The sequence below is a fragment of the Pollicipes pollicipes genome, unplaced genomic scaffold (assembly GCF_011947565.3).
Source record: "Pollicipes pollicipes isolate AB1234 unplaced genomic scaffold, Ppol_2.1 Scaffold_6052;HRSCAF=7182_pilon_pilon_pilon, whole genome shotgun sequence".
NCBI lineage: Eukaryota > Metazoa > Arthropoda > Thecostraca > Pollicipedomorpha > Pollicipedidae > Pollicipes > Pollicipes pollicipes.
The window spans coordinates 17457279-17466557 of NW_023596805.1; the positions used below are offsets into that span (position 1 = coordinate 17457279).

General features: G+C 47.4%; 1 non-coding gene across 1 annotated transcript; it reads left to right on the forward strand.

Moving 5' to 3' along the window:
• Positions 1-7081: 7081 nt before the first annotated feature.
• On the forward strand, positions 7082-7154 carry TRNAV-CAC (transfer RNA valine (anticodon CAC)). The gene has a single exon. It is a non-coding gene; the product is annotated as a tRNA-Val (tRNA).
• The last annotated feature ends 2125 nt before the right edge of the window (positions 7155-9279 follow it).

Consider the following 9279-nt stretch of genomic DNA (forward strand, 5'->3'; position numbering starts at 1 on the left):
GATATAGAACGTCATCAGACCATGTTGGCGGGCTGCTAGCAAACATAGGACTGGAAGACATCGACCCATTGTATTTTATTACATAATTAATATTTTGGGCTTTACGCACTGTGCTTTATTACTATCTGGAAACATGATAAGCCTTAATTACCCGGATAACGTGTCACTTCTGACATGGCACCGGATGACCTGACCCTGAATTATCTGTTCATCTGATCTTGATGAATAGTGGCATAAGCCCATGAATAATGATGGAGCCACTCACGTCTCGAATAATTACGCTTAGCACCACCTATAAAAACGATGCAAGACATATCAAAAATCGCTCTCCATTTGGAAGCAAAGGCACTGTGCACTGAAAATATACCTGGCGTACGAGGGAGGTCACGTTTCTCCTAATGTGCCGCAAAACTGCCTCGAGAAAATACCTTTTGCTTTGGGCTCACGATGCTAGAGCTCACCAAGAAACGCTGCGATGACGTCACGATGTTGATACCAGACATACTTTGGGGGCACCGACGATACCAATATTCTAGCAATGTTTTTTGGTAATTTGCGCACGACGCTCCACATCAGCGTACCTCCGGCTGCCAAACCGATGAAAGAGAGTATCCCACTGTGCTGAAGTCTCATCGGTATAGGTTCCGAAGAGTGATGGGTGATGGGGTCCATTCGTTTTTAATACAGATACCATTTGCGCAGCAAAAGCATCTACCTCTGTTATCATTTGCTCGTTTCACGCCAAAAGCGGCGTCTTCCTGGTTGCAGTTCCAATCGAAACAGAAGTGCTGCTGGAGACGGCCTTCATGTTTATACGATCGGCTTCTGGGCGGGCAAGATATGGCCTAGGCTGGCCTGGTCATAACGATATGGCCAAGGTTGTCTGGAACTTTGCTCTTTGCTAAAAATCGCCGCAACGCATGTCGCAACGCAGCTGATTTCTCGGAAATCATGCTCACAGTGAAACGTAACCAGGACATTACGATTGACACAAGTCAGTCGTATGACACATGTGAATCGATGCGCACTGCTTTGTACATGCACTCGTGCGCAAACGGCAGATTCGAAGACTTGGAGACCTTTTTCATGGTTGTTGTCAAATTTCAGCGACCCGATCAAAGGCATGAAACAGGCTTCGCTGTGTAGTTGCATGTATCATATACAAATTAGCCACTCCAGTCCAATGCCGTTACATTCATTGCGACTCAAGCAAACACAAAATTAATGCATCAGATACAAATCAGCCACCTCAGTCCAATGCTGTTACATTCATTGCGTCCTCAGCAAGCGGCCAGGAACCAATCGATGTGATGCTTTCCAAACACAATGTTGAAAATAACGCGCCAGTGCCTCTGCTGAGCAAACGGGGCTAGTGAAATTTCCTGTATGGAAAGTCCAGTTTATGTGGCAAAATCTACCCAATGGTTTGCGAAGTTCGCAATGATTTGGTCACAATCGCTTAGAACGTCCGCCGTTGCCGAGCTTTCTATTTGTTGCTTTTGTCGGCACATGTTGCCACGCTCATCAGTACATTACGTAACGCCCTATTTATTAAGTGCTAAGTGGGATGCATGAGTCGATGTCTCCCAGTCATGTATTTTCCAGCAGCTCGCCGCCAGCGTCTAAAAACGCCTCATAATGCTTTCGTAGTGTTGTGGTTATCACGCCTGCTTCCGACGCGGAAGGTCACTGGTTCGAGCCCGGAAAGGAGCAGGTTTTGAGGATCATTTTGATTTGCGTCTGTTATGTCCTCTCTGCACATCGCCCCTGTGGATCTCTAGCTAGAAGCTTGCTGATAGTTTACGAGATGTGCTCAGTCTGGTGAAGTTTGGCTGGTTGCCAGGCCGTCTCTACCCGTCAGTGCCGAGAACGTTAGGTCCCGCACGTTCGCCCAGCACCCGTGGCGGCACCCGGTCGTGAACTGCCACCAGCTGATGACGTGTGAACTCACGAGACAGCAAGTCTACGGCCACTGTTCTGGTGCGTGCCGTGTGTTGCCTAGTCACGTTATTTGATGCAGTCCTCAGTTAATGTTGAGACAAAGCAAAGATGGGCAGATGCGATGCATCCGAATCGATGAATGTCCGTAAATATAGTAGGAGTCATATCAAAAACACGTAATAGATTGGTGCTCATGACACCAACAACAAAGTAGCCAACCTACTCGTGCTGTTTTAAATAAAGAGATAAGCTGCTCACCCTCAATGTTAAAAGTAGTGTCCTACCTCTCGGGCATATCTCAGAAGCATCCTCTAGAAAAACATCAGGACTAGTTGTCTCAGCACGGATTGTGCCACTGCAGCCCCGTCAAGACATGACAAGAACATCATCTTAAATCATTCTGAGCCAAAATTACGCTGTAAACGCTTTGGAACAGAGCTACGTCTCCTCTCTTCCGTCGTGACTACCGTCTCCATGGCACCCACCGTGCGCACATTCTACTGGTGCGAATCAAAGAACGCTTGGCATTGACTGATTGAAATTTGCACTAGTGCGCCACGCGGATCATGTGATACTTCCATTCTCGCAGCCAAAGTGCGCCTCGAAAACAGTCACTGTTGTAAACACCATATGGATAAATCAAAGTCATCGGATACCGATTCGTTGAATACGCGGTGTGATGGCTTCATGCCGCATATATTTTATGCAAACAGGGTACTTCAAGCTTTTGCAGCATCCAGTAAATAAACATTTGTAGGTACATGTTGGGTGACATATTCGTGTGTTGAAAACATGCATGCTGGAAAACATGCATGCATGTAGGTTAGGTGAGGTTAGGTTCGGTTAGGTTAGGTGAGGCTAGGTTAGGTTAGGTTAGGTTAGGTTAGGTTAAGTGAGGTGAGGTTAGGTTAGGTTAGGTTAGGTTGGGTTTGGTGAGGTGAGGTTAGGTTAGGTTAGGTTAGGTCAGGTTAGGTGAGGTTAGGTTAGGCTAGTAGAGGTTAGTTTAGGTGAGGTGAGGTGAGGTGAGGTGAGGTTAGGTGAGGCAAGGCTAGGTTTGGTGATGTTAGGTTAGGATAGGTGAGGTGAGGTTAGGTGAGGTGTGGTGAGGTGAGGTCAGTATAGGTTAGGTTAGGTTAGGTTAGGTTAGGTTAGGCTATGTTAGGTTGGGTTAGGTTAGGTGAGGTCAGGTTAGGTTGTGCATGCATGCACAGACATGCATGCTGGAAAGCAAGGCAACTTCACTGTATTAGTTGCAATGGGACTTTTTCCGAAACGCAGCGTCGGCTACTTCAAATCGAAGTCCCGATCTACTCAGGGGGACTTGGGGAAAGCCTGTGACATTGATCAAATCGCAATCGTTTGATGTAACAATATGTGACAAGCAGAGACATCGTGGGATGCTCCACTTTTCCTTAGATTAGCAAATGTGCTCATTATTTACACTGGGCTTAACATACTACATCTGCGCAGCACCACGCCTAGGCTATAGGTCATATTGAATATCACAAGTTCATCGTTCATCGTTTCGTGAAGCACCCTGTTAGGTTAGGTTAGGTGAGGCTAGGTTAGGTTAGGTTAGGTTAGGTTAGGTTAAGTTAAGTGAGGTTAGGTGAGGTGAGGTTAGGTTAGGTTAGGTTAGGTTAGGTTAGGTTAGGTTAGGTTGGGTTAGGTTAGGTTAGGTTAAGTTAGGTTAGGTTAGGTTAGGTTATGTTAGGTTAGGTGAGGTGAGGTTAGGTTAGGTTTGGTTAGGTTAGGTATGGTTAAGTTAGGCTAGTAGAGGTTAGTTTAGGTTAGGTGAAGTGAGGTGAGGTGAGGTTATGTGAGGTTAGGCTAGGTTAGGTAAGGTTAGGTTAGGATAGGTGAGGTGAGGTTAGGTGAGGTGTGGTGAGGTGAGGTGAGTTTAGGTTAGGTTAGGTTTGGTTAGGTTAGGTTAGGCTAGGTTACGTTAGGTTAGGTTAGGTTAGGTGAGGTCAGGTTAGGTTGTGCATGCATGCACAGACATACGTGCTGGAAAGCAAGGCAATTTCATTGTATTAGTTGCAATGGGACTTTTTCCGAAACGCAGCGTCGGCTACTTCAAATCGAAGTTCCGATCTACTCAGGAGGACTTGGGGAAAGCTGGTGACATTGATCAAATCGCAATCGTTTGATGTAATAATATGTGACAAGCAGAGACATCGTAGGATGCTCCACTTTTCCTTAGATTAGCAAATGTGCTCATTATTTACACTGGGCTTAACATACTACATCTGCGTAGCACCGCGCCTAAGCTATAGGTCATATTGAATATCACGACAAGTGCATGTGGTTATTGTTTGTTTACTGTAAGCAGCGTTGTGTTTTGTAAAACCATGCGTGCTTGCCCGAACCCTAGATATTGGCCGTCTTTCGTGTGCCAGGTCAGCCGAGGGCACGCCATGTCAGCCCTGAGGCCGTTTGTATAAACACGAGTATCGTCACCAGTCGCACCGTCGTCACCGTCGCTTGATAATCCGTGTATTGGAGCTGACACTTGCGCAGTTCTCGGTCTCATTTTTTTTTTAGTACGCGTCCAATATCACCGACACGTGCCTTCCCTTGGTGGACTCGGTGAAATCCAGATACACTCGCGACCAGCCGCGGCAGGCCAGGGTCACCTGCAGAGAGCAGCACGGTCAGGCTCAGATCTGCTCCCCTGGCACGCCTGGCAAGAGCTCGCGACACGTGCAATGTCCTCGCCCATGAGAGGCCATCATAAGCAGCCCCTCGCGAAGGCCTCCCATCCCACGAATGCCAGGGTGAGCTGCATGAGGCTCTGTTCAGACAGCCTCACGTGCGTTCCTGGGTGTTATGACTCGATGATCCCGCATTAGAGCACCAGAACATACAGACAATTCCAGTCGTTGGGTGGAGAACACGGACAGGTCAGGGCCAGAGTCCTGCAGCCAGCCACTCTTCTGGACACAGTGCGTCACTTGAAACAACACCGGGTCATGTAATGCTATCATTTTAGCGGCAGTAAGTCCATCATCCACCAATAGTACGAGGTCTTTCTCCTGCAGTGATGCGGAGTCTGGTATCGAATGCCTGCTGAGGGCGTAGGCGTTGCCCATCCTCCCTGTGCGGCTGTACCACACATCTCGTGCAGGCATGCGGACAGCTACAACGCCCGCCTACGGATTTTGGCAGACGTCATCTCGGGAAGATCAGCGTGCTTTTCAAAGAGAGTCATTAATAGTTTGTGATCCGCCTCGAAGGTGAACAGGTTCTCAATAAAGGGCGAATGGATCTTGATGACGCTGAACGTGATGGCGAGCATCTCTCGCTCAAATTGAAAGTATTTGCCCTGGCTTGAGGAGAGGATCCTTGAACCCCAATGACCTCCAGACCCATCAGGCTCCTCTTGAGCAGGGACAGTGCGGATCCCGACAGGTGAGCTATCACAGTCGAAAACTTGCCTTTTTTGGTGTCACAGTGACGCAGTACCGGGCCTGACGTGAGGACCTTGGGCGCCCACCGGTAGTCAGGTTCCCGGATAAAAATGAAGTGCAGTACCTAAAGCCCAAATAATTGTTGCACTTAAATACAATGGTTCGATGCCTCCCAAAGTTCTGTTTCCAAGCAGACCGCCGCCAAGGTCTGGTGGCAATAAATAACATTTTTCGTAGTGTAATGGTTATCACGCCCGCTTCACGCGCGGAAGGTCTCAGGGTCGAGCCCGGGTGGAAACAGCGTTTGAGTTGATGGCAGGTCCACATTAATGGTTTCATCTTGACTTACGCTAGTCATCGTATTTTGTCATACCAGTCCGTGAACTACAGAACCAGGGCTCTGTCTAGCCCGCAGTTTTCTGATAATTTACGTGATCGGCTCAGTTTGGGGTAGTTTGTCTGGTTGTCAGGCATTTTTTAATCATCGGTACGGAGTATGTTTGCCCTCGCAGTCTCGTGCATGACTCGTGGCGGCTGAGGCCCCGACCGTGAAGTGCTGCCAGCTGACGACATGTGACGTCACCAGACAGCCAGAGGATCTGCAGCTCCAGTTTTAATGTATGATGTTAACCTTATCCGATATAGTCTTCGGTTAACGCTAAGACGACCACTAGGCATAGATTATTTACCCGCGATGAGTTGCAAAGCATTGACGCTCATGCAACGCAAAACAAAATAGTCAACCTACTCGTCATCTCTTGTGAAAGGATAGATCAGGTGCTTGCCCTCAATGCTTGACCTTAGTGCACCACATGTGCCTGCTGTTAACACCGAGCTTAATACAAAACAAATGTTAGCGACACCCCTGGCTTACAAGTCACATGGAAGAGCATGTGTAATGCGTGCACTTAGTGTTCTGTTCACTCCAAGCAGTATCACATTCTTCAAATCATTTCACATCTCCCTCAGCTCCAGGGCCATTCCTGTCCTATGCCAGGCCAGCTTACAATTCACATTGAAGAGCATGTGTAATGCTTGCATTTATCGTTCTGTTTACTCCAAGCAGCATCATATTCTTTAAATAATTTCCTATCTACATCAGCTCTAGGTATAGGCCCTGCCTGTCGTACGCCAGGCCAGCTCAGACCATCTCATGCCGGCACAGAAGCGGTTCGGTTAGATATGAATGTCGTCACTAGCAATATATTTGTCTCGATTGCTTTGAAACAGACAAGACGCCGTTTTTGGCGTGAAAAGAGGGAAGTGATAACAGATCATATCTGTATAGAAACGAATGAACCCCATCAGTCTTGGGAACCTATGCTGATGAATGAGACTTCAGCACAGTAGGATATCCTCTCATCGGTTTGGCAGACGGAGGTGCGCTGATGTGGAAAATGAAAAGCGATTTCGGATGGATCTTGCATCGTTCACATACGTGGTGCTAGAGGTCACCACAGGTTCATGGATGGCTCTGTTATTATTCATGGGCTTATGCCACTTTTTGTCATGGTCAGAGCATGAGATATGTCAGGATCAGGTCATCCGACGCCGTGTCAGGGGTAGTGAGACGAGATCCGGGTAATAAAGGCTCACCATGTCCCTGGATATCAATGGAGCGCAGTGCGCAAAGCCGCGCACCTTGCTTATGTGATAGAATACCATGGGTCGATATCTTCTAATCTTATTTCCCAGCAGCCCGCCACCAGGGTCTAAGATCGCTATGCATCGTTTCCGTAGTTTAGTGGTTATCACGTCCGCTTCACACGCGGAAGGTCACCGGTTCGAGCCCGGGCGGAAACAGGCTTTCGAGTGAAGGTAGGATAAAACGGGGGGGGGGGGGGGTTGTCTTGACTTACGCAGGTCATATTATTTCGCCATACCAGATCCCGACCTCCACAGCCAGAGCTCTGTAGCTCTCTACCAGAGCCCTCCGCCGAGCCAGCAGCTCTCTGGTAAGTTACCTCATTGGCTGAGTCATGTGAAGTTTGGTTGCTAGCCAGACTCTCCACTCGTCTCTACGTTTGGCCCCGCAAACTCGTCCATGACCTGTTGCGGTCTGAGGCCCTGACCATGCAGCGCCGCTAGCCGACGACATGTGACGTCACCAGACAGCCAGAGGATCTTCAGTTGTTTTGATGCATGTCGTGGGATGTCTCGTCACATTGCCCGATGCAGCCTTCCGATAATGTCGAGACTAAGCAAAGTTGCGCAGGTGTGATGCACCCAATGATGAAATGAAGGCTCGATGAAAGCTTGCAAATAAAACAAGATCAGGAAAATAAACCAGAAGTAACGCCTTGGCCCTAATGCAGCCCAAAAGAAAATCGTGAACGTACTCGTACTAATTTTAAGACATCGATCAGTTACTTACCCTCAATGTTTAATGTTATTGTAACGAAAATGCTCATTATTTTCACTGGACTTAAAATACGACAGCCGCATAGCGCCACCCCCTCGGCAACAGGTCACATTGTATAACATGTGTAACGTGCGTGGTTATTTTTCTGTTCACTTTAAGCAGTATCACATTCTGCGTATAATTTCGTATCTATCTGAGCCTTCGGTAATAACCCTGCCCATCGTATGCCAGGAAAACCTGAACGAAGTGATATAAGGCCATGGGTATTTGCTATAACCGTGAAATCGTCACTAACAGCATGTTCCGATTGTTTTGAAGCCAGCACTAGCTATCAACATGCAAATGGTACCTAAACAATAGCAGTTGTAACCTGCTGCCTTTGGGTACCAGCACTAATAGAACTTCAGCATAATGAGATATCCCCTTTCATGGGTTTAATGGTCGGACGTGCACTGATGTCGAGTGGAGTGCACAAGTTAACAACTGACATTTCTAAGCTATTGGCATGATCGGTGCCCCAAAAGTCTATCTGGCAAGAACATCATAACGCAACTCGGGACGTCTTGATAGTCTATATCATTGTGAATCATTTGATTCTGGATGTATAAAATGTTCCTAAATATTGGACACGTAGCACTACATATAAGTCAGCGATGTATTTTCAATGCTTAAAAACATATATGATATGTTTCTGCTTATCTACTTACCGTAACAGTCATTACAATTTGACTGACGGCTAGGCCAGCAGGGGCTTATCAATGTGTGAAATCGGTGACCGGATCTAAGGAGCAGGACACAGTCGGCGCGTGCAGTCGTGTCCCATTTCTTTAAGAGAGAAAAGAAGAAGTTTACTACCTGCTAAAAATATACCAAACGTATGTTGAAACGCAGCTGATTTCTCAAAAATCCGGCTCACAGTGAAACGCAATCAGCACATTACGGTTCGCACAACAACAGCCAATCGTTTGACACATGCAAATCGATGCGCACAGCTTTGCACGTGCACTCGTGCGAAAACGACAGATTTAAAGCCTTGAGGACGTTTCTTATGGCAGTCGTCAAATCTTAGCGACCCGAGCAAAGGCATGAGACCAACTTTGCTGTGTAGGCGCATGTACCGCATACAAATTGCCCACTCAAGTCCAACACCGTCAGATCCATTGTGACCCCTGTAATCTGCCAAGAAGCCATCGAAGCAACGTTTCCAAACGCAATTTGAAAAAGCAACCAGCCGGCGTCTCTGCTGAACTAAAAGGGGTAATACAATTTGCTGCATGTAAAGCCCAGTTTATGTGCCAATACCTTCCCAAAATGCTTGCGAGCTTTGCAATTATTTTATCGCAATGGCCTAGAATGTCCGCCATTGAAAAGCTATCTGTTCTTTGTCTTTGTCGGTGCATATTGCCGCGCTCATTTGTGGACAAATATTCCATTCTTCGGCGGTCCAGGAATCTTTCTTGTCTCGAGTTTGTACTGGCGGTCCTCCGCGCTGCGGATATTCAGGCGTGGCGCTGGACAGTCGGCAGCTGAAAGTTGTAGGTACTCGGAATGAAAACGGTTTTCCTA